Source organism: Hibiscus syriacus, unplaced genomic scaffold, assembly GCF_006381635.1.
Source record: "Hibiscus syriacus cultivar Baekdansim isolate YM2019G1 unplaced genomic scaffold, ASM638163v2 tig00000003_pilon, whole genome shotgun sequence".
Lineage (NCBI taxonomy): Eukaryota > Viridiplantae > Streptophyta > Magnoliopsida > Malvales > Malvaceae > Hibiscus > Hibiscus syriacus.
Genome location: NW_024061753.1, coordinates 1,761,412 through 1,788,778, shown reverse-complemented (window position 1 = coordinate 1,788,778; position 27,367 = coordinate 1,761,412). Strand labels below are relative to the sequence as shown.

At 34.7% G+C, this 27,367-nt stretch overlaps 2 pseudogenes; both read right to left on the bottom strand.

The window, feature by feature from the left end:
* Positions 1-10,420: 10,420 nt before the first annotated feature.
* Positions 10,421-15,869, bottom strand: LOC120114465 (annotated as a pseudogene).
* Positions 15,870-17,510: 1,641 nt separating this feature from the next.
* On the bottom strand, positions 17,511-19,935 carry LOC120114374 (annotated as a pseudogene).
* Between the last annotated feature and the right edge of the window lie 7,432 nt (positions 19,936-27,367).

Here is a 27,367-nt window from a genome sequence, read left to right as displayed (position 1 = left end):
CAAGTTATTAATAGTAGACGTTTAACTTTGTTTGAGTTTTTATATTTTAGGAGGCCAACATTCCATTACAAAGACTGACACCCACGGAGGAAGAGCTTGCCACTGATTGGTGGCAAGCTAGTCAGAGTTTTTTGATGGCACGGATGATGAGCGGCATCCACTTCCTCCAATTCGAGAGCCATCACCTCACCTAGAGCCATCACCGATCGACCCGACTATACACCTCTAGAACGAGAGCCATCACCTATCCCGTCACATCATCGAGCCTCTTCTCCACCATCATCTCATGATAGGCGACCGGCAAAGATGCCACGACTCCTATCTCCCTGTTCTCCACCTCCACCTCCACGGGATGAGTCAAGGGATTTACGTGATGAGGTCAATGCCTTGCGTGAGGAGATCGGTACTCTACGCGATAACGATGGTGCATGGCGTGTGGAGGTGTCAACTTTACGTGGTGAGGTTGTCGCTCTACGTGAGATGATAGTATCGTTGCAGAATGAGGTTCATACTCTACGCAACGAGGTAAGTTTAAGATTTTCCATATTTAACTTAATGATAAATTTACTCGTAATTTCACTTAGATTAGCCATTTCATTAGATTGCTTAGTAAATTATTCGGTTGCTGCCAATTCTGCTAAACTGTGTATTCTTTAACACTGTGAAATAGTATTTGTCTTGTTTTGTCTTTTGGTTGAAAGTAATTTGTTCGGTTGCTGACAATTCTGCTAAACTGTGTATTCTTTAACACTGTGAAATAGTATTTGTCTTTGTTTTGTCTTTTGGTTGAAAGTAAATTTGTTCGGTTGCTGCCAATTCTGCTAAACTGTGTATTCTTTAACACTGTGAAATAGTATTTGTCTTTGTTTGTCTTTTGGTTGAAAGTAAATTTGTTCGGTTGCTGCCAATTCTGCTAAACTGTGTATTCTTTAACACTGTGAAATAGTATTTGTTTGTTTTGTCTTTTGGTTGAAAGTAAATTTGTTCGGTTGCTGCCAATTCTGCTAAACTGTGTATTCTTTAACACTGTGAAATAGTATTTGTCTTTGTTTTGTCTTTTGGTTGAAAGTAAATTTGTTCGGTTGCTGCCAATTCTGCTAAACTGTGTATTCTTTAACACTGTGAAATAGTATTTGTCTTTGTTTTGTCTTTTGGTTGAAAGTAAATTTGTTCGGTTGCTGCCAATTCTGCTAAACTGTGTATTCTTTAACACTGTGAAATAGTATTGTCTTTGTTTTGTCTTTTGGTTGAAGTAATGCAATCCATTCAAGTTTCAATTTGCAGAAGAAGAAATAGTTTACTTTCGCAACACGAAACTTAAAATCGCAACGCGAAACCAAAATCGCAACGCGAAATGAAAATCGCAACGACAGAATCGCAACGCGAAACCAAAATCGCAACGATAAGATCGCAACGCGAAACCAAAATCGCATTGCGATTTTCATTTCGCGTTGCGATTCTTTCGTTGCGATTTTCATTTCGCGTTGTGATTCTGTCGTTGCGATTTTCATTTCGCGTTGCGATTTTGGTTTCGCGTTGCGATTTTAAGTTTCGTGTTGCGAAAGTAAACTATTTCTTCTTCTGCAAATTGAAACTTGAATGGATTGCATTACTTCAACCAATAGACAAAACAAAGACAAATACTAACTTCAGGGTATTAGTTTGAAACATATTTTTCTTTGTTATCTGATGCATTTTGTGAACTATGATAGAATAATGACTTGGGTGAATACAATGCAAGTTTGAAACATATTTGTCTTTGTTTTCACTGTTTAAATATCATGTCTGTTTATTTACTGATTTTTGTATTTAATTATTTAGCGGCCCGATAGAGTGGATGCTTTACGTCGGGTTATGCTTGCACGACGGAGTTCACGCATCAGACAGTGTGCACGTGCTATTAAGTCTCCGTACACCCCAATAGTGCGAAGACACCGCAAGAAGAAGCCCGACTCGCCTGTCATCCCTCAAGAGTCCACTCCTATCGTTGAAGAGGCCCCCCCTATCATTCCTCGAGAGTCCCCTCCCACCGATCAAGAGGCCACTGTCATCATTGAAGAGGTCCCTCCCACCATTCAAGAGCCCGATTCACATGGCGTCATATGTAGGCTTCTTGAGAAACCCTCTGACGTACCGGACATGATGGATTCAAGTTGGCTCTCGTATGAGTTACCGGCCAGTACCATACCGGTATCTGAAGAGGAGAGGGAACAACTACCGGACACAATTCTGGATAACACCCTTTGGGCTAAGACCGCTGTTGATTTTTATCTACATGAGCGGAGCCAGGGGTGTTTCACTGACATATGCAAGCTCACCGATGATATCTATTTGTTGCTTGATCGGTCTTGGTGGGGCGTATTATTAGGGGTCGAAGACAATGGCTATTTCGATGGGGGGTAAGTCTTATATTTTTCTTATATTTCAATTTGATTAATTTTTTTTTAAATTTATGTAAGTCATATATGTCTTTTTTGTAAAACAGCATATCGATGCGTGGGTGACACGTCTTCTAATAATAAGAAAACTTAAGAAAATAAAAATATACGATATACAATTATGCCGACGTCTTTTCACGCCGTTCACTTGAAGAATGCACGAGATGAATCATTTGATTTGGGCAATGGACAAGCTAAACTTTATCCTGCATGGTGGGAGGTCGATAAGGTTAGTATTTATTTTAGATTGAGTTTAAAGGTTTTATGAAATAAGTGCGCAAATGAATGAATTATTACTTATGATTGCAGGTGTTTATCCCTGTTTTGGAACGTAAACATTGGATTCTCGTCGAGCTTCAGCTCCCATCCCTTAAGACAATAGTGTATGACAGCATGATAAATTACATATCATTGGTTGATTTAAGAGATGTTATTAAGGGATGGAGCTCTCATTTGGCTAAATTCTTGGATGCGATCAATTATTGGACTCGTTCTGGAAACAAGAAGCCAAAGAAGCTCAATATTACAGTTATTAGAGACGAGACCGCGCCATAACAAACGAGCGGAGCCAGAGGAGATTGTGGTCCTCTCGTATGCTTGGCGTTGGAGCGTTTGACGACGGGAAGCATCAAGTATCTACCTCCCACCGATAGAGATAGAGCTGCAGTAGGCTTGTGGTTTCGGCATTATATGGCTAAATCGATATATACGAGACGCTGCCTACCTGCATCCGCGTTATAAAAATGTCCATAAACAATTGGTAAGTTTATATACTTTTGGTTTGAAAATGTTTGGTTAAGTACCTAGAATTCAATAATTTGCTGTTTGTAGGTTTTAGATGTGTAGAAAGTGTTGTTTGAGCAAATGTTTGGTTTCTGCAGGTTAATCTCAGAAGTGAACTGCGTGAAAATGATGTATGGCTGCAAAAGTTGATTCAATAGTTTAATTGATTGTTTTTTGATTGTTTAATTGATTTGTAAAAGTTGATTCAATAGTAGATGATCGGAAATAAGAATTATTGCTTATTTTTGATTGTTTAATTGATTTGTAAAAGATGATTTGTATAAGTTGATTTGTGTAATTGATGCGAACATAATTCTTATTTGTGCTTGTTTAATTGATTGAAATGTAATGGTTGATTTTGTTGATTTCAATCTGCATTATGTTGAAGGCAAAAATGACTATCGCAATGCGAAATGAAAATCGCAATGCGAAATGAAAATCGCAACGAGATAATCGCAATGCGAAATGAAAATCGCAATGCGGAAATGAAAATCGCAACGAGAGAATCGCAATGCGTTTATAATTTCGCATTGCGATTCTCTCGTTGCGATTTCATTTCGCATTGCGATTTTCATTTCGCATTGCGATTCTCTCGTTGCGATTTTCATTTCGCATTGCGATTTTCATTTCGCATTGCGATTTTCATTTCGCATTGCGATTCTCTCGTTGCGATTTTCATTTCTGCATTGCGATTTTCATGTTGGGATTTTCATTTCGCATTGCGATTCTCTCGTTGCGATTGTAATTTCCGTGTTGCGATAGTCAAATGCATGCCTAATAGTGATAACAACTGAATAACAAGAGTTGGTTAAGTCAAAATGGTTGGCCTGAGTCATTAATTCAACTGAAAATGTTAAAAGTTCACACATAAAATCCACATAATACAACGTTTGCATTTAAAAATCACCTAAGTTAACAGTCCCAAAAGGTGAAGCCAATTGTGATTGGGATTTTAAAGATGATTGCCTTTTGCTTGACACCATATGAGCTTTGGATTTTGATGAGGATCCATATTTTGGTAGAGGAAAAGATGATTTGATGGCACTGGTGATCCACATGTCAACCTTGTATGACCACTTTCCTTGCACCGACTACATGTCGATCTCTTCTCTTCACCCTTAGACGGTATACGATCGTGACTTTTTGGTCGGCCAGGTAGCCTTCTGTCCATGGCTGGTGGCAAAACTGTTTGTAAGTCATCTGGTATGTCCCACTCAGAAGGATGTGGAATAGGGTAGACAATCTCGGCATAAGTCTGTCGATAAAATTCTGTAGTGTAGCAATCCATAGCGTATGCGCTTGAATCATCTTGGTTTAAATGAAGAGCAACTTTTATAACATGGCCACACGGATAACCAGATGTTTGCCATTTCATACAACTACACGTCTTTGCATTTAGATCGACTAGCCCATTTAAGTTATTATCCAGTACTTGAAACAAAGTGTTTGAACATGGTTCAACTCTCCATGACGTTGACTTCACAACACGTTTCGTTATCTTTTTTTCAGTCCATGGTGTAACACGATGTTCCAATGTTCCTGTAAATTTAAATAAACAATACTTAGTAAAATATATAAATATGATAAGTTACGAATTCAAAGAAATAATACCTGCATGGTTTCTTTCTTGTAGTACCACTGTTGAATAGAGGCTCGAAAAAACTCCATTAACATAGTAATGGGTAATTTCCGGGAATGACGACTTAGAGCGTTGATTGATTCTGCACTATTAGACGTCATGAAACCATATCTTGCTCCAAGTTGATGTACTCTTGACCATCTTTCAAACCCGACATCTTCTAGTGTTTGAGCACACTGAGGCAAAACACGTCTTAAACAATTTATATGCTTATTGAAATCCACTTCCCGATAAGCTTTTACAGCCTTCCAGTATGTCCATTTGTGCTTTTTTATACCAGCAGACCTTGATTTTAGATTTCTATACAAATGAACACCACAAAGTCCATGAAAAGCATCTGGGAAACACCTTCTAACAGCGTTGTCAATTGAGTTTGCCCTATCGGATATGATTGTCAGATTGCTAATAGGACCTATGCAATCCCTAAGATGCCCCATAAACCATGTCCATGAATCAGAGGTTTCAGATTTGCCAACCCCGTAAGCTATTGGAAATATCCCATTGTTAGCATCCATGGCTACTGCTAATAAGTTTACTCCAAGGTATCGACCTTTCAAATGTGCTCCGTCAACTATAATAACTGGGCGCATGCAAGTAATAAACGAACGAATCTACAAAATAATATACACAAGAAATATAATCATTTAAATGTGAAATGCATGTAACTAACAAAAATGAGTCAACAAAATTATATTGATTTACTAACTGTAGCACCAATGGCGATAAACAGCAACTCAAAGCGTCCATCTCTATCTGTTTTGATATGAGTTACCGACCCAGGATTTTTCAGCTTTAAATTGTGACAATAAGCCGGCAGTTGGGCAAACGATGCTTCTGGCGACCCCCTCAACAATTCCAAGGCATAACATTTGGCTCTCCAAGCTTGAGAATATGATATACTAATCTTGAATCGAGAATTCATGTCAGTCATAATTTCATGTCCCCGATATACCCTGCCATTTAAAAACATTAACTCAGCCAGAAAACCACCCAACACCTTTTTGTTTGCCTGTCTATGGTGAGGAAAAACTTGGGTTCTTGAACATGTATGTTTATCAATAAAAGTCCTAACTTGAAACACTTCGCAATCTTTTATTCTCTTTGCAATCATACACCACGTACAGTTTTTGTCAATCATACACCTTGTTTCGAAACGATCTTTGCTTGATTTGTTAACTTTTAGTTGATAGCCATCTTCCACACATTTCGTATACAAAGCTATCTTCAAGTCTTCCTTTGTATCAAAACAATCATCTTTCTTGATACGAATAACTTTTGTGTAACAATCAACTGCTTTCTTTACCAACTCTTCTTCCGGTATCTGAAGTAATTCTGGCATATTCCAGTTATACGCCCGTGGCATTTTCTTTTCTTCGGGGACTTTTTCTTCTTCTTTTTTCTTCTTCAGGATTATATGAATTACAGAATGGATGTTCAACATGTTCATTCACAGTCGTAACTTCCTCCTCATTATCATCAACAATACATTCTTCGACAACGGCTGTTTCATCATCAAAATTCGGGTATTGACCAATATCAAAATCATTACACGCAGGGTCTGTTTCTTCTTCTGAAACATCATCAAAATCCGTGTATTGACCAATATCAAAGTCCGGATATTGACCAAGACCAAATTTCGAATACTGACTAGTACTCACAATTTTTTCTATTGGCTCATCATCGTCTAACTGGTCAATACGAAAACCGGAATTTGGTGCTGAAAGTGATTGGGATTTGGATTAGAGAAAGGTTGTGGGTTTTGAGAAAAACTTAGTTGATTACTACCCGCTACTGACCCAACAATACTACTTCTAGGTTCAACAACATACAATGTAACATCATCTTGTGAAACACTAATGTAAGCAATGAATCGTTCAACATCTTCATTGTCGGTTAACAAATAAACTTTACCATTTCTCTGATAAGATAGCCTAAATCCACTTAGGGGCTCTAAATTCAATTTATTTGAAACACGTAGCATTAGAGTTTCATAAGTTAACTTTTGTAAAGACAATTTTAGTTGAAGATTCATGGGTAAAGGCATATATTGTAAAACACCATGAACATTATCCCATGACCCTCCAAAACACAAATCTATCCAAACATGATCAACATTAGATGATTTCATGGTTGTAAATTAATTTACTAAACAGACGAGCTGCGAAACTAAAACCTGTTGCCGGATTGGGAAGGATGTCGTTGGATATAGGAACGGATGTCGCCGGAGAGAGTGATAGATGGAGATGGAATGAGTTGCGATTTAGGGATTTAGTTTATGATTTCAGTGTTATATACCCAAAATTTCAGTGTTGTGATTTACAGATTCTCGTTGCGATTTACGGATTATCGTTGCGATTTACAGATTCTCGTTGCGATTTACGGATTATCGTTGCGATTTACGGATACGCGTTGCGATATACGGATACGCATTGCGATTTACCCATACGCGTTGCGATTTACAGATACACGTTGCGATTTACGGATACGCGTTGCGATTTATGTGTTCGCGTTGCGATTTTCATATTCGCGTTGCGATTTTGGAAAATCGCAATGCGAATTTGTACTATCGCATTGCGATTTTCAAGAATCGCGTTGCGATTTTGGAAACTGATTTGCGATTCTGGGGATCGCGTTGCGATTTTGTTGGTCATTTTGGCAAATCCAAAAAAGGTTGGTTAAAATCGTATATTATAACTTTTTTTTGGTCACTGAGGCGATTTTCTCTAATAAAAATAAAATATTTATACACTAACTGAATTATCAGGTTAAAATAGGGTCAATGTTTAGTTCATATCAAGTTTGAGTAAATTAAATTCGGGTTACTTTCGGTTCGGGTTAGTTTTGGTTAGGGTTGCTTTCGATTCAGGTTACTTTTGGTTGGCTAAAATTCGGTTCAGTTCGGGTTAGTTAAAATTTGGGTCGTTTCGATTCGATTAAGTTTTTTCGGTTTTCTAGTCCAATTTAGGTTATCGTGTTCGAGTCTATTTCAGATCTCAATTCAAGTAATTGTGTTCTGGTTAAATTTACCAGGTCTATATAAAAGTGTCTTTAAAATAAAAAATATATATATTTAGTGGTCAAACTTTTGGAATAAAACTAGGGTAGCCTTTGAACTTTTTTTTACATTGAATGTCACCCTTAAATTGAGCGAGGGACAATCTAACCCTTTGGCTATCAGAATCAAATGTTGACTGGCACGATGCTTACATGTCAGTTCACAAAGTTTACATCAAAATATACAATATTAATGTGATAGTTCACAATGCTATTGTGGTAGTACATGATGGATGATGATGTGATAGATAAGACTTAATTGATTTTTTGCTAAGTTTGAGGGTCTAATTGATTCTTTTAGAAAATTTAAGGACCCTTAATCTCATAATTGTTTAAATTATATTTTGTGGATCAAGTCTCTATTCACATTATCTCGTCAAGTTAATGTCTAAGACATTATGTCATCGCCAGTGCTTCAAAGCAACGACAATGTTTATAGATATCAGTAAAATATGATTTTATCATATCTTAGTTAGTATGTTAACATTCAGCTCAAATAATCATAAACGTTTAACGAAAAAAGATGAATTTAAAACATATAAATAATCGGATGATAATTTTATAACTTTTAATAGTTCGCGACTCAACAAAACAACGCTCTATAGTTATAGATCATTTGTGTACTTTACTCTTTTATGAAATTAATTTAAAAAAATTCAAGACCCAAAACCGTTTGAATTGTGGAAAGAAGTGATAGGATTGAATAAAGGCTAAAATATTTGACATGATATGGATTGATATAATTACAAAAGGGCAAAGTATATAAATGGTCATACAATTATAGGGTGTTGCTTTGTTGAGTTCCCACAATAGTTATAAAGTAGTCCCTCTAGTATATGGTATTGTTTTATTGAGTCCCTCAATCATTAAAAGTAATAAAATGATCACTTGATTATTCATATATTTCAAATTCGTCATTAAAAAATTGATTGTCATTTGTGATTAACGTTAACCTTCTGAATGAGACATAATAAAATCTTATCTCATAATTGTTTGAGTTGTATAACCGTTTGAGATTATGCGATCATATTTTATTATATCTTAGTTAACAAGTTAACGCACAACTTAAATGTCGTTAGTTTTTAATAGAAAAGACAAGTAGGAACATATGTATAGTCGAGTGACCATTTTGTAATTTTTAATAGTTGGGGGACTCAATAAAATAATACAATAATACTCTATAATCAGATGATCATTTTATAATTTTTAATAGTAAGGAGACTTAACAAAATAACACTCTAGAATCTCATTGTGTATTTTACCCATTACAAAAATAATATATATTGATAAAAAGCCACTAATTTGATTAAAAATGGAAAATATCCAAATAAATTCGAACAAAAGGTAGATACAAACAGATCTGACCGCATCGACAAACAAACCACAAAATGGAATGAACCTATTGAAAGACCATCGACAAACCACAAATCAAAATCAAACAACATAAAAGTATTATCCACGAACGCATATTATATATCCAAATCCAATCCGATGGTCCAAAGTAAGAAATATCAGTAGATACCAAATAAGAGTCGTTTAGATTAGTAGTGGTGATGTCAAATCCAACCATAAAAAAGATAAACTAAAGCAACAGTCAAACAATAAAAAATGTGTCATAACGACAAGAAAAGATGTACTATAAAGACAAAACTAGTAAAAATAAAAAATACAAGAAAAAAGAAAAAATACGTTATAATAAAATAAAAAAAAAACAATGAATATCGACGTTTGACGATAAACACTAAGGTTGATGTTGTTGCTTATCACAAAGATAAAGAAAAAAGATGCATCATACATTATATATAAGGATATGATCTTATTACACAATGTAAAATTCTTTTAGTTTTATACAAATTTAAGACTGTTGGATTAATTAAAACAAATAATTGAAATTAACAGTAAAAAGTGTGAAGATATTTATTTAAAAAAAAAGATAAAAAATTAATTTCAAACATCTATTTTCACTCATCTAACAATCATAAATTTGTGTAAAATTAAAAAAATTATATATATAAAAAAATGAATTTATAACTTATGATTAACCGAATAGTCAATTTATAGTTTTTAATAGAAGGGAGTCGGAATAAACATCTATAAACAGAAGACTACTTTTAGATTTTACCCAAAAATTATCTAATAAAAAATTAAAATTTCAACCGATAATTGATTCCAATATATGAACCACGAAAATAAAGAGAAACCGAAGGATATCTTTTAATAATTTGAAATAGTTATAAAATAATATTTGTTTTAAAAAAATTAATTTATTGAAAATGAAATATAATTACTAGAATTCAAATTCTTTAATAAACATTTATTTTAAAACCACTTGAAGTGTTCTCTTAGCTCAATAGGTTCACTTAGACGAAGGATAATATTAGATGTCGAAACTTAATATCCGCATTCGTTTTAAATCCGAACCCGACTCAACTGGTTGAACAGACCAATTCGATCCGAGATTTTCAATTCTAATCCCCAATAATTATAAACCAACAAATCCCAATCATAGGGTTTAACAACAACAACAACAAATCTTCCCATCGAATGAAAACTGTAACTGAACTTGGACAACGATGAGTTCATAGCAAGAGACGGCCCACAAAACACTAATCATCTTCGACTATACATACGACTGCCATGTCTATGTTTTATCTTCTAACATCAACATCTGGTTTTTATGTTGGATTTATATACTTGCAAAAATTACTGGCTACTTTAAAGCTTTCTGGAATCCTCTATAAACTTACAAAGCAATCGAGAAGGAAGAACCCAATCTGCAATGTGCGGCAGTCTGCGACTTCGATGGTTATAAGTCAGCGGCCAGGCCTGCAGTATTCGTCGTGTTAGAAATATTAAACAAACTTCCAAGCACCATATCGAAGTTCTTAAGGAACGTTGTTGATGCTGGAAGATCAGTTGAAGGTTTATAGATAGAAGCATGGTGCATACTGAGAAAAACTTATTAACGCTAGAGACTTGATGACGAACAGATAATTGTACTCAAACATGGCTATACTTGATCTAGTTATTGAGAAAATTCAACAGCATTTGTGTCGTTACCTTCTTTAAAGGAATCGTAGGGGTTCTCCAGCAAAGTACCTCAGAGTTCTCCCTCAGTCTGCTAAAAGCATCAATGTGAGGATAAACGAGCCGTACATGCGTTCATATAAATATCATCGTACATGCCATGGTCTCATGGAAAAGAAAAGACGAGACTTCTCACCTATCCTTATTGTCAGAGCTGTAGAAAACATAGGGATCATTAGAACAAACCCCGGAAATGGATAACGCGAGTTTGTTTTCTTCTTGGCTCGTCGCCGAAATTGTTTTAGCCGTGTTAGACAAATGCACCTTCTTTTGAGACCTCAATGCTATAGGGAAACAGTTGGACTGATAATCTGGCTCTTGAATAGAATGATTCTGGCATCCACAGTCCCTTCATTCTCCTTTCAACGAATCATTTATATATGCCGGAGCCTGAGACATATCATCTCGTAACGATGCACAAGATGGGGTTGCCCCTGTGCTCAGTATGTTCCCTTCACTATTTCTGAAAGCCCGAACCACTTCCAAGCCATGAGAACTGTTACGAGCTATTTAATACTCATGATCAGAGTGACAAGTTAAAATAGGTCTATGTCGGTCACTTATCATAGGTTTCTCCGAAGCATATAGTGAAACTTCGGATCTCTCACTTTTCGGAGATGAACTTGACTTCGGACGCAGCCTGCGCGAACAACTAAACAAATTAAAAGATGGTTTCCTCACTTTACCATTAGACAATTGATCCGGGACCAAAAGATTAATCCGAATCTCCACATTTGAGCCCACGATCAACTGAAGTGAACTTGCAACATGTTTCCATGATTTTTAAGCCCTTGATACATGATTAGGATGACAGAATTCCAGTTCGGCAATAGCCAGAGCTGAATTAAAAGTAAAGTTAAATCATCAAAATGGAATGAGAAAAAGCTACAATTTACATTATCAAAAGTTTGTAAGAGATAATACGGATGATATACTTCCGACGTAGATTAGAAAACAAAGGAATTACCGAACAAAGGTAATGTGAAATATCCAGAAAACTCCTGTAGCCATAAAAACGTTTATGGAAAGAACAGCAATCTAAAATATGTTCAAATACGTTAAAGCATGCTCTAGAAAGTCTACTAAATGGACGGATACTGGAGAAACAAAATCCAGCATAACGAGACATATCGTTAGTTTCAACATCAACACATCCAAGCATTAAAGGGTGACAAAGGGTCCATTGGATATAAGCTAGAAGACAACTTAAGGATTTCTAAAATACATGTTGCTCGATAAGTGCCAGAATTTGTTCGCTTGGGAAATAAGGTTCCTCCTTTAAAAAGTTTATTCTCTGTCAACTTTGTAATGTGCATATATCCTAGATATGGGTTTAATGCGGAAACTCAGACCAATGTACCTTGGTTAAAGTGAAGAGAAGACAACTTCCCTCGTTTCCTCAGAAATTTTTTAAGGGAACCGGATTGGCATAATTCGGTTGCTTTGTTCCATATAGATTCCAGACTTCTCTCGGATTCATCCCACTTTGCCAATTTCGACGACTTGATACCATTACACATACAAGTGAAAGGATGATTTGACCTCGCCCCAGTGGATGATGTGCTGCTAGAATCACTATCTGCTTCCAAACAAGAACAAACCTTAATATACACCTTTTCAATTCGTTAAGTTAAAATGTCAACTACAATTAGAGCCAAATTATAAAGACTTACCTTTGTGTTGAGCATTTGGCAAACATAATTTCGAATCATTTGTGTTCATGAAGTTGGATTCCATTGAGCTTAATCGCAGAAGAGCAACAGTGAGCCAAGTTGTTTGATTCTTTGATACTCTCGAATGCTTTTCCGTTTCTGATAGTGCTCTAAGTGCATGGCTTAACTTCAGCAAGCTCAATTTGATAATACAATTTGCAACACTTGAAACGATGAAACACTCAATACTCAGAGCGAATGCTTGTAAATTCATTTGCAGGTTTAGCTCACTGACCATTGTAGATATACAAGAATTCTATAGACAATAACACAAGGAATTTGTTGAAATATAAATTACGAACCCTATTTTCAGCATCATTATTGAATCAACATACTATATAATGCCAAAATAAGGATATTTCAACAACAATGTGATGCATGAGTATTCAGAACTTACAAGTATGCTTTTCAAAAAACTTTCTTCTGGCTTCTGAGCTACCTTCCTCACATTTCCCAGCAAGAATGTCCATAATGAGATTTGCTAGCTGTGATATAAGTTGCATAGGATCAATTTTTGACCTCATTATCTCCCGGGCGCATTACTGTATTTGAAGTGTTGCAGGATAAAGCCAGATCCAGCAAATCAAGCAATTCATCATCCGAAACAGTTCCTAACTGCCACCGCCCCCATGAACAAAAAGGAACTTCAATAACCTAGAAAAAAACAGAAACACCACAACAGAAAGAAGAGGAAAAGTTTACAGCACTTACGAGCTCATAGGTTAAGGACATTGTGATCTTTTTACCGAGCAAACTCAACTGATCGAGCATCATCTCTGCATCCCTTAACGAGCCATTGGATTTAGCAGCAATGAAGCCTAAAGCAGCCTGATCATAGTCGAGACGTTCTTCAATGCATATTTTCTCCAGCCTGTTTGAAATATCAGAATCTTTTATCTTAGGAAAGTGATATTTCTGTGCCCGAGAAGCCGCACTTAGTGGCAGCATATCGAGTTCGGGGGTACTCATAACGAAAACAACATGCTGAGAAAGTTTCTCTAGGAATGTTTAAAACAGTCGCCCATGTTTCACCATGCAGTAACTGACACTCATCAATAATGAAAATCTTGAACCGTGAGGAAACCAGAAGGGAAACTGCATTCTTAACGAGGGACCTCAACCTATCTGAGCGATTGATTCTCAACGAGTCAGCCTCCTTGACATCTCTGCTCCTTCCAGAAAAGAACATAATACACTCCCGACATCGACCACACGGTTTATGCTCCTCGAGTGAGAGGCAATTCAAAGCAGCAGCAAAAATCCTTGAGGCACAAGTCTTCCCTGTGCCACGAGGACCATAGAAGAGGTAAAAAGAGGCTACCCTTCCTTTAGTTATGGCACTCAAAAGAGACCTCACAACAACACTTTGTCCTACCAATTCATCAAAAGACTTTGGCTTGAACTTTTGGCCTAAGCTCCTAGGAGTAACAGAATACGGGTTGATTTCGCCATTAATGCATTTCCAAAAGCTCTGCCCACAAAAAGTTTTGTCACCCGTATCTGATGACAACAAAGGGAAGTCTTCAAAATCGGATGAAGGATTTGATTCTCTAAGCCTTGGAGTTTTCGACCAACAGTAGCTTATTCCACATCCACGGTGGTTCAGATCTGCAGTGTCAACATTTTCATCTACATACAACGAGGTACTATAACTAGAAATAGCATCAATAGAAGGGCATGCAACATCACCATTAGCACCATATGAATTCACTTGATTCCTAGATTGACATTTCCCTTTCGAATTGCAGTGGTTAATTCTATCAGCCGAGAAGAATCCTATAACAGGCTCATTGCAAGAGGCTAAATCATCCGAATTACAACTAGGTGCCATACATATTAAGCTCATACCTTTAACATTAAAATTGCTATCATATCTTTCAGCCAATGGACTGTATTTTTGTACCTCCTCCTTGTTTACTCCATAATTGGTAGAATCACCATTACAATCATCGAACTCATCGACTTTTCCAGCCCTGTTCCCTACCTTCGCGGCGTTCTCACATATGATCAACTTAGAGTTAGAGTCTTCAGGAACAGAATGCAGCCCGAAATCACAACCTTGATCCTCTCTTCGTTCATGAAATCCTTCATACTCTGGACCTCTAAGTTCATTTCGTCAGGAACCGGTTTCGTGCAACCATTCACAAATTGTAAAGAAATCTCATTGCTTGAATTCGTTTCCCACTTGACATTGTCAAACAATGAAGAGAATTTACTCATGGAATTAGTGGATGGATCCCTTAATGATCTCACTCTCCTAAGTGCTATTAGGGTTCTTGAGATTGGTATATCGACAGAATGTCTTCGACCGTCCATTCTTTTCAAAACTAAGTATCAAAATAGAGTTCTTCGCTTCAGCATAAACTCATTACAGGACTTAGAAACATGATATGGATTTTTGACCTGAAAAAACAATTAAAACAAGAAACTAATTAAACAGGAACATTGAATTAACCGTTAAACACTCTACAAGCCAACTAGAAAATGAGCATATCATTGTATCAAAACCAGTATAAATCTCCAAATGTTCCATTGTCTGAAAACCCCAGGCTCAAAATAGACCAGAATGCTTCAGAAATCCAGTTTTCCCCTTCAAAATCCAGGCATCAACAACCTCTAAAAACACATTACAAAAGCACACACACACACACGCATTGAAAGCAAAGAGAAATGTCATTTTCATGAGAAACATAGGCTCAAGCCATCCAAAGGCATGGTAAATGAACACCCAAAATACCAAAAATGCAATACATTGTATATTGCATTTACTAAAAGCAAACAAAAAATAAAGCTTTCACTTTGGAGACGAGACTAAACTAGTTTTAGTTACCTTCTAAACAAAAACTTCGAAAAGAAAAAAAATGGTATCCATAACCTAGAAAACATAGGGTAAAAGGCAGGAGCAGTGAACTGTGTATTAAATAAAAGAAAACTCCAAACAAAGTTCAAGAATCTAGAATTCAAAATTCATAGTAACTGAAAAAACGGGTCTAAAACAAATAAAAAATTGCATAGTCCAAGAAATAAAGAAATGCAAGTAAAAACAAAGAAAGCAATTGAAAAAATATCAGACCTGCTGGATGGAATATATGGAAATGGGAATGGACAGAGGTCTTCAACTCTCAACTCATTGAAATACACAAAATTTTGAAAAAAGCTGGCGTGAAAGTAGGGATACACGACATTGTTTTCTACAAAAACGAAAAAGAAAAACCTAAGCTATAAACAATCAAAATTAAAAGTTCAAAAGCTTTTGGATTGTTTATGTAGCTTTAAGTAGAAGATAAACTAGATATAGAAGAACAAGACAGAAGATGGTGAAAAGAGAGAGTAAATGTGATTAATGAGTACAGGGTGTTAATAAATAGAAAAAAAATATAAGACATGTTTGCTTGCTTGCTTAGTAAAAATTTGTGCTTTGATATTTTCTTTTGCAGAAGATTGTTCTGTAATTTGGTCTAGATCTGCTGACTGCTGTATAGTGTTGCAGAAAAGGGTCTCGGCCAGTGATGGTAGAACTTTTGTGGGGGCTTCAGTTAGTTTTGTGGGGGCTCTGAATAATTTAACTAGACTCATCCAATACTCACCAATGTCTCTATCATCAGCATCATCTTCACTGCAACGGCGTCAGAATGGGAGGGGGCTCATTTATAACGTTTCAGAAATTGTTAGCTAATGGGGGATTGTCTCGTCGTACTCTCATCAGAAAGTAAAATTTGCTTTTAGTTTTTACAGCGACACCACAACAGACAACATTTGAAGAAACCAGACCATAAAGGAAATGAACCCGCAGTCACCCCTGCTTCAGTCACCCCTGCTTTCTTCCCGGGTTTTTGATATCCATGTCTTCCAGGTTTTTGTTAAATGTCCTCTTCGGTGAAAAGTGAAGAACAAAACCCATACAAATCCTACAATAAATAAAAATTTCTTGTTTTTTTTACAGTATACTTGGATTCGGGTTTCGTCAGTTTCATTCAAAATCGAACTGATAATGAAATATATCAGAATGGAACAGATGGTTGGGAGGTAGATGAAGTTGAGTAGTGTAATGAAGAAGACATAAATGAGAGCAGCGCCGAAGAGTATTTATGGGATGGCGTATGTGATGTGATGTTGGGGAGAGGGGGGGCCGAGTAGCCCAGAGGCGCCACCAGTACCACCTTTGTGGTTGGTTTCTGACACCCGCCATGGTTTCAATTCATTCCAATGGGATTATTTTTATATTGTGCGGTGAAAGATGGTTTTCAACTGTCACCCATTCACGTGATTTACCTAATCAGTTATCCTCAACTTTCATTTCTTTGACCCTGGCCTTTCCAACTTCTTCGACTACAGGCCCAAAGGGCCTGCTGACTAACTATTCCAACTTTGGACCGAGCCGAGATATCAACTTATATTGTTAACTCCATCGAAGATTCCTTGCACATTATTAGAAAGTTGAACAGAAAAACATTAGGAAAGAATGTTGGAAAGTGAATGAAATGATGGGTCCAATTCCTACTTTAGAATCCAAGCAGGGTTACAATGGGATTCCTTGTTTGATTTGTGCTATTTCTTTAACCCTTCATCAATGGGTAAAACGAGGATCTTACTCTACGATAATTACAAGATACCCTAAAAAATATCTTCAACTAAGGATGACAAGATAATCTAAATCCATCGAGTCTCGATTCATTAATTCTTTAATTATTTATATTTAAAATTCGAATATATATCGAGTACAAATATCAAATACGAATACTTTTTACATAGTCTTGATGCAACTCATAAACTACCATCATAGGAGGATTACACTATAAACTCCCAAAAACCAGGTATATGAATCAAAGAATATTCAACTATCTTCTATTGTAAAAACTGTTTTAACATAACCTGAAGTTTTTAAGGACCTGATGAGTACCCATTGTTTCCCTCAGCTCATCCTCTCTCTTCCTCTTGGGTAGAGCTAAAGAAGATATGGCTTTTGCTGATAAAACCTTCTTCACAAGCACCTTCCACTTTGCATCATCGCCCATCTTCTGTTGTTGTGCTTTCACTTTGAATTGCCTGGTACAAAGTAAACAATGTTTTAATGTTTTGATGATGATAATGCCTGCAAAATAAATATTCAAAATGGGGACCTTTTAGGATCCACCAATAAGCAAAAAAACCCTTTCCAAAGTTAATTACTATATATTTGCCAGTTGTGAGAATTGACCAAGTGTGCAATCCCTGTTCAGATGGTACCAAAGAAGTGGCCTGATTGCACATTCTTAGCAATAAAATCTCTAGTCTTGTTCACCAAACAGAAGATTTGCAACTTAATCACTATTCATTCTCTTGTGCGGGGTCGGACACAATTGTACAATTTAACAAGAAGACAAATTTATAAAATTTTAAGAGATATACTAAAGAAGTGGCTTGATTGAACATTCTTAGCAAAAATCTCTAGTCTAATCAGCTAAACAGAAGATTTGCAACTTGATCCCCACAATAAGATGCATGAGTTGATTTGATGTTATTTTCACGAGGACAAGTAGAAATCTTCACAACTCTTTATCTTATGATAGATATTTTGTTTGTGCCCGAAGTTAGCAAAATATCATGTCATGGCCTATAATTGAGTTAAAAATATCAGAAGAAAACGTTAGAAACAGACTAAACAGTGATAGGGACAAGCCAACTCGAGAAATTCACAAATGATATTATATTAATCCGAACAATTAAGCAAATTCCCAAATAAAATATAATGATTGGTCAATGGGTTTAGATTATTTACCTGCAAAGTGGAACCCTGCAAGAATCAGGCTGATCACAAATGGAGGAGTGGAGTCGAAGAAGCTGCCACATTCGCTTGCAGCGAGAGCACCCTCCACCATTAACCCTTCTCTTGCACAAAGCGAAATGCTTTATCAACAGCTGAACACCATGGCACGTCGCGTAGTTGTTGCAGGATCCGGTTTCTTAGCCGGCTTCACGTCGTAGGGCCCACAGTTGTGCACCCTTCCGTGCATATGTGCTGTAAACACCATTGCCTCGCTTAGCTGTAAATACAAGCTCTGTTCTTTCATGTGCCGCCTCATTCTCCTTTTTCTCTGCAACATTATATCGAACACTCAGAATCCACCATTACAAATAACAAAATTATCATCACTACGATGTTAAGAACAGTCTAGGTGATTTTCTTTATTGCTTATTTAGTTGTGATATACCGTTTCAGCTTCATCGATGAATTGAAGAATCTCGAGCTCGAGCCAGGGATCGTTATCCTGCATAAAACTCCAAGCTTCGGTTTGTTCGACAGATTTGAAATGTGCGGCGATGTGTTTCATGCACTTGAGTTGAAGATCGGGAGCGTCGCAGAGCCTGGAGAGTTGGAGGACGTCCACCGCGTTCTCCGCCGTCAGCCGTTGACCAATTCCCTTGCTGCACCTCTGTTTCAGATGTGGGACCGTGTAAACGTGCGACAATGCTAGCAGATGAATCCCATATTTCGCCAGTTGCTCTTCCTCACACCTATTGAAAATTCATTGAATCATTTCGCTCAATTCAACTTCGGCACTAAAAACAAACGAAAAAAGAATAATATATGAAACTTAAACGAAACGCATCCACAAATTTCGGAGAAATATTAGAAAATTCCATAGTCGACCAACTTAGAATGCTACAAGAAGCGATTGGATAGCCACGTGGCACATTCCCACAAGTCATATTTTATTTTTTTATTACTTTATAATAATATTATAATTTTACTAATTAGATTCGGTGGTGGATTTTTCCATCGTCGTGGAAAACAAGGAAGAAGTGAAAGGTGGAGATCATTTGGAAAAACAAAAGTGTGTGCGGAACATCAAAACGCTTAAACCACCAACCTGGAAGAATAGAGATAATCAACAAAAGCAGAAACGGCGTCGCATGGAACGCCGAGAATCGGGATGACTGGTTCGGAGCTCCGGTGCTTACGTAGCCTCTCGATTATATTTTCCAGCACCGGCGACGCCATTTCCTTATTCAATCAGAAAAGAAAATCAGATCCGAGCAACAAAACAAAAACGAAAACGAAAAACTTTGAAATCCAAAAGACTCTTAAAACAAGCTGAGAGAGGATTACCAAGACACCGGAGTGAGCGGGGATGCGGAGGCCACCGGAGGTAAGGATGTGGATGTCGGGTACCGATAAGTGAGAGGCGGAGGAAGTTGAGTTGTAAACGTTGTGTTCCATTGAGAGAGAAATTAAAAGATAGGCTGGTGCGGCGGGCAATGTTGGGTGGGAATCGAAATTTATAGGCCGTTACTTGAAAAAGCAAAGATATGAACAAGCTGACGTGTCATCGGGCACGATAAAATATTATGGATTACTGTGGCCACGCGCTTCATAATTTTATTTTATTTTTTCCTTTTTGAGAGAGGAAAATGTGGGAATCTAGACTAGGATTTATTTAATACTTAAACATTTGGGATTACTCAAAAAAAAATTAAAAGGTCGCAGGAAAAAAATTTATAAGGGAATTAATTAGAGTAAAGTATTCAAATAACCTCGATTATATAGTTTTATTTGGTTGAATATATTAACTCTTAAAAGTTATAAAATGGTCCCTAAATTATAGGGTATTATTTTTTAATTCATCGACTATTAAAAGTTATAAATAATCATCTGACTATTCATATATTTCAAACTCATCATTTTTCGTTAAAAAAATTAATAGCCATCTCAGCTAGACGTTATCCTGGTATTGGAATATGATAAAATCATATTTTAATGATGTATACTAGTATCGTCATTGCTTTCAACCATTGGCTTGTCGACATAATATAAATGAAGATTTGATCCACAAAACATAGCTCAAACAGTTATAGGATTGAATTTTATCATATCTCACTCAAATTGTTGACGTTTTACTCAAACGACCACCTATTTTTTAACAGGAAATAACAAGTCTGAGACATGAATAATTGTGTGGTCATTTTGAAACTTTTAACAGTTTAGAGACTTAACAAAACAATATCATATAGTCATGGACCATTTCGTAATTTATAAAAATTAATTGCCTCAACAAAGTAATATTATGTAGTTAGGGAACAATTTGTATACTTTATCCTATATTTTATTTGGAGATTTGATTCCATGGAATGGTAGTTTGTCACTTAACGTATAACTTATAATAATTATTGTGGCATAATTTGGGAGTTGATCGTTTCTAGTCAATACAAAATATGAAGGATCGGCAACTAGTGACAATTCATTTAGTATATGTAAACGGAGAATCATTTAGAGGATTTGAAAAATAAGGAAAAGCTCCATTTTGCAAGTCAAACGACAGATGTACCATTCATTGGATTCTAATTAAAATTCTCCTTCTATAAAAGTAACATTGATTTTTTTTCAACTTTATTATTTAGATGTATGAATTTAAAATAAAAAAAAATCGTGTTAACTACTGTTGATAAAAAAGGATTAATACCAAAATTAGTTCCCAAACTATATTTTGATTATCGAATATGTGTCTAAACTATTTTTTGATCCATCTAGATATCTAACGTTACAAACGTTACCCATTTAGGTGTACGAACCATCAACGTCGTTAATTTTCCCATTAAGTGAAACATGTCACAATTTGGTGATTTTGAAATTTATTTTTAAAAAATATTATTATATTTATGAAAAACTAATTTCTCTTAAATTATAAAAAAGCCCCAAATACCTAAAATCCCCAAATCTTATCCTTAACCCGCCGCCGTCACCCTTTTCGACCACGACCATCGTCGCCGATGTAGTCCTTGCCATCCTCCTAGTCATACGTCGTTGTAGTTGTTGTCGATTGGCTGTTAAGATCGTGTGGGATCGTGATTTTCACCATAGGGTTTGCGGGATATAAAATGTCGATCGATCACGATTTAATGGGGGTTTTGGTCATCGGGGAGAGATGAGGTCGAGTTGAGCTTCGTCGGCGGTAAAGGATGACGATCGACATGGTTTAGGGGTTGAAATGAAGGTTTTCAAAGTTTTAGGGTTATTTTAAAATATTTATGTTTTTTTAAAAATATATAATTTTTTATTTTCTAATAAAATTTTTAAAAGCACCAAATTGTGACACATGTCACTTAATGAAGAAATTAACTTCGTTGACGGTCCAGACACTTAAATGGGCAACATTTGTAACGTTATGTACCTGGATGAGTCAAAAATAGTTTAGGCATCTCTTCAGGAAAAGCGGTATAGTATGGGCACTTATTTTGGTATTAAACCATAAAAAAAGTTGGAACTCAATTAAAATTTTAGGAGTTGTTTAGCAAACAACTAATAGCTGATAGCTGGTAGCTGATTTCAATAGCTGATTTGAACAACTGATTTGATTAGCTAATTTGAATAACTGTTTATATAGAAGTGTGATAAAATTTAGCTGATAGTTGATATGGGTAAAATGACAATTAAGGGCATGATACATTTATTTGTTAGATACATATATGTTTTATAATACTTTAGTCTTTATTGGGGTGAAATTATTCGAATAAAATGCTTTTGACAAGGAATTAAAAATTCCTTAAGAAAATTAGTGATATTTTTGAAAATTTTTGAATATATTTTTAAAATTTAATATTTACAAATGTGAGATTGATACATACTATTAACCTTGTATAAAATATTAACACTACATATTTTACATTTATGTTTTGCTATATTTTTAACTAAATATATTTGAGAATCTACAACTAAAAAATAGAATAATAAAATAAAATTTTACTAATATATATTAGGATGGAGCCTATTTCATTAGATTAGGTTTTATGGCAATGATGTAATTATGAAAATAATAAGATCAAATATGTCATTTAACTTCTTATTTTGCAATCGACTCTCCCAAACCGATGGATTTTCCAACATTTTCATTTTCACCTTATTTGCACAATAAGTTCTTTGGAAAAGGTGTTTACCAAACACTAAAAATTGAGTGTTTGACTATCTGAACCAAATAAACTAATTGTGGTTCACAAGTTTTAAAAAACAATTATCTGAACCAAATAATATTTAATTTTTATAATTTAATTTATAATTAATTTAATTATTTTATAATATAGAAATGAGTATTTATTCTTAAAAATAGTGAATTTTCATAAAAATGTTATATATATGAGTTATTAATTATTTTTAATTATAAAATGGAGTATAATTTTAAGAAATAATTATGAAAATAACTTAACAAATAATATTTAAAATTCATAAAATAAAGGTATTTCATTAAATAAAGGCTTAATACAAAAATAAGTGTCCAAACTATGCCTCGAAAAACGTTTTAGTGCCTAAAAAATTTTCACTAAAAATAGGTACCTAATATTTCTAATGTTACACTTTAGGAGCCCATACGTTAAACGCCGTAAAAAAACACTGTTAAGTAACATGTGTCACGTTCATGATATTTTAAAAAAATATTTAAAAAATAAAAAATATATTTTTATTTAAAAAATCCCAAACATGAACAACTCGTACCTTGCCCCTATCCCCTTCCCCTTTCTATAGTCGTCGACCAACCGTGACTGTCACCACCATTGTCATCAACAACGGCATCGACCCCCATCAAACCCTCGTTGGTCTTTTGTCGTAATCTGCCACCTTTTGTCGTGAAAAGCATTCAAAGGTTCATCGATTTAAGCCATCATCGTTGTTATTCGTCAGTTTCGATAGATCCTTATATCCATAAGCCATGATGTCACCATCATTCGAACCACCGTACAATTCTGATAAAAACCCAAATGGTCGTTTTCCTCGTCGTCGTTGCTCCTCTACTGTTCCATCGTGGGGATTAAGATTTTAAAGGCTTAGGGATTTGGATAGTGGAGGTTTTAGAGGTTTAGGGGATTTGGGTGATGGTTGTTGCAACGACTTGAAAAATTGAGGGTTTATTTTAGGGGTTCATTTTGACTAAAAAATGTGGTTCGAGAGAGTCGCCACCAATCTTTGTCTAGGGTGTGATTGGATCACCCAAAAATATTTTGTTCTTTTAATAAAATCTTAATTTTAAAATTTATTGAAATAACTTTTTGGTCTATTTTTCCAGAAAATGAGTTCGAGAGTCGATTACATGTGGGGAAGGGTTAGCACCCCACAACGCCTGAAAATCAGTACCTAGTCGATTAATTATTGTCTTTGCTATGGAACTTATGGATTCAGACTTAATTTATTTAACAATCCCCTTTTTAGTTAAATAAATACCATGATAATTAAAATCTAATAAAGAAGATTAACTATTTGAGCATTTAACTGGGGAAAATTAACCACCTTATATGAGGAAGAATGGCATCTCTTTCATATCTAATTAAATCGATCAATCATTAATCTCTTAATCAAAAATTTTAATTGACATTCCAACGTTTTAAACCAAAAGGGAATCACCCCTAATATAAGGTAGAATGACGATTCCCTAGAAGGAAACGAGGAATACCTCATTCATGGTATTTATTTACCTAAAATTTTACAACAAACAAAAATTTTATTAATAAAATTACCTATCCTTTAATATAGATAGAGAATGTTCGCATCTTTAGAAATATCAAACTTAAACCTTCGAATAGAGTCGAAAGACCTATTTTTGACAAGTCTAAATATGAGAACATTCCCCTTTCTATCCTCCTAATTAATTTTAAAAGTTATCATTTTTATTTGTTCCACTGGAGGGTACTCGATCACTTTAAATTATTGAATTAAACTACCCGGTGGATTAAGGTAACTCACTTCGATAAATTAAATTAAACCGACATTGTCTTTTAATTTATTATGTAAATTGGTGGAATAATGTGGATGAGGTCATCATACTTCAAAAATAAATTGTCATGCAAACAATCAATAAACTTCAATGAAAATTATTTAAAAATTTAAAGAATTAAATCAAAGAATTAATTTTATTAACATTCTAGGATTTTATGGTAAATAATTAAAAAATATATACGTAAAATAAAAGAAACTATGAGTATCACTATTAAAGAATAAAAAGATAAAGTAAATTAATATAAAAATTAAGCAAATAATAAAATACATGAATGTGTATCACATAAAACTAATATGGAAAAGAATAATAAATACAAATATATTCAAAGAAGTAAAAAACTAATTTAAAATATTTAAAATGTTGTGTTAACAAAGAAATAAAGTAAATCAAGTTAATATTTTAATCAATAAATCACACAAAAAATTAACGAAAAGAATTTAAGTAAAAACTAATGTAGAAGCTAAAAAGTAAATAAAAAAAGATATTTATGGGTTGTTTGTTTACTTCAGAATGATTAAGCGCTCAATGATTTAAATGCTGAATGATTCAGAGGCTCTGTATGAATTAGCTCTGAAATGTGACATGCTGTTTGATAATGGCTCTGAATCATTCAGAATGTACTTCTGTGCTGAATAATTCAACACTGTTTTGCTGAATCAGTCAGCACTGAATCATTCAGAGGTGCGAAACGCGCTGAATGTTGAACGATTCAACATTCAGCGCTAAATAGTTCCATTAAGAGGCAAACAAACAACCCCTTAATAAAATTAAAAAAAATGCGAACTTAAAAGACAAAAGGTTAAGATACATAAAAGTGAAATCGGAAATTTAATTGAAAAAGAAAAAAAAAACTAAAACAAATTTTCAAATAGAATGAATGAACTATAAAATTAATTATCTCCTACCCTTGTGAAAACACTAGGATTCTATAAGGATCCAAGATAGGTCATTGGGACATTTAATTGAATAGTAAATATATATTTTTTAAATATTTATTTGTTCAAGATTGATTGTTGGTTTTCTTTGAGAAAACTCAAGGAATGGTAAATCCACAAAGATTTAATTTAAAAAAATCGTTTTCCTCGTTTGTCTTTTTTCTCTTATCCTACAAGATTTTCAAGCAAAAGTAAGATCGTAATTAATCAAAACAATAACAAATAAAGTAAGAAATAAAGAAATGTTGGTTTTCATTGAAAAACCTCAAGGAATGCTAGATTTTAAAATCTATTCAATAGTGTTTTCCTTGTTCTTCGGTTTTCTCTAATAAGATAGAGTTTTTGGAAAAAGAAAAATAAAATCAAAGTCTAAATATTGGGGGGGGGAAGATTAAAGGAAAAAATAAGGAAAAGAAAATAAGAGAATTACCTTTAACAAAAAAAATGTTAACTTTTATTGGCGATAATATCGAATTACAATGTTAGGGTGACTCTTCTTTTCTCCAAAAAAAATATAAAGTGTCCTTTACATAAGAAGAGTGCCTATTTCTAGGCTATCAAAAAACCATAAAAGAGAAAAACCTAGCATCTTTTAATTAATGCCGAGTAAATTAATTGAAAGAAAAAAGTCTTAAAATAATAAGAATATCATAAATTACCCTAAATTCATTATGGAAAGTATAAAGATGAATTTAATTACAAATATTCAATAAAATTATTGAAAATTCATAATATATTAAAATTGTCGTATTGGGCCTGTATCCAATTTTATGCAGGTGTTATCTTCACTAAAATAAGCATATCTTGAGTTCCCAACACCTGATTTAGGCGTTTCAAAATGTGTTGGAAAACTAACTAAAAAACCGTCAAGTCTCAAGAAGACATCATTCCCTAGAAAAGCACGAATCCTGCTCAAAAATTTGTTACAAGTTTGCTGATGTCTTAGACTTCAAAATCAGATTCAATAAAAATGTTTGAGCCCTGAAAAAAAGTCTGGACAAAAATCGGGTATTACAGCTGCCCTCTTTTTTCATTATCGTGCAACGAAAATAAGGCAAAGATAGAAAGACACAAATTTTCATTCGGTTTTCAAAATTAATGGATTTCGAAGGCGAGCTTGTTCTTCTAATGTTGAGACATTTATCTTTTCTTCAATAATCATATCGAACTTCTGTTGAATTATGGTTTCTTTGAACTCGATATCTTTCATTGAGAAGTTTAAATCTGAGTCAATATTGTAGATGATCATTCTCTAAGTTGGATATCCTCTATCGCAAAGTTGAAATTTTACTTCAAAGAGGTTTGACTGTAAAATGGCTCCTCGCTGTTGAGTTAAACCAAAATGCAATCAGTTTTGGATGTGTTTTTAGGTCAAGAATCCTCCGCTATAAATTTGAAACTTGGCCTAAAAACTTCAACTGAAGACTAGCTCTTCATCGCTAAGTTAATCTAAAATGCAATCGATTCTGAATTGGTATTCAAACCCAATATCCTTTGTCGTGGAGTTGAAATTAACTTCGAGAAAAAAATTTAACTGGAAGATGACTCCTCGCTGCTGAGTTAAGCCAAAATGCAGTCAATTCTGGATGCATTTCCAGGTCAATAATCCTTCATAGTGAAGTTGAAACTTAGCCTGAAAACTTCAACTGAAAACTAGCTCATCGTCGCTTAGTTAAGCTAGACTGTAGTCGATTCTGAATTAACTTTCAAATTTAATATCCTCCGTTGTGGAGTAGAAATTGAATTCGAAAAGATTTGACTGGAAGATGTGTAACACCCCCAACCCGTATCCGACCCGAATACGAATCCGAGGTGTCACATTGACTTTTCAAAACTTGTCTCTAAAAAAATCATGAAATTTTTAACTTTCATTAAATAAAATTCGTTGTTTTACATAAAAGAAACCGTTTGGTTCTACAAATACTATCAGAACATATTCAACTATATCAATTAGTACATGCCAACTACATTTAACATA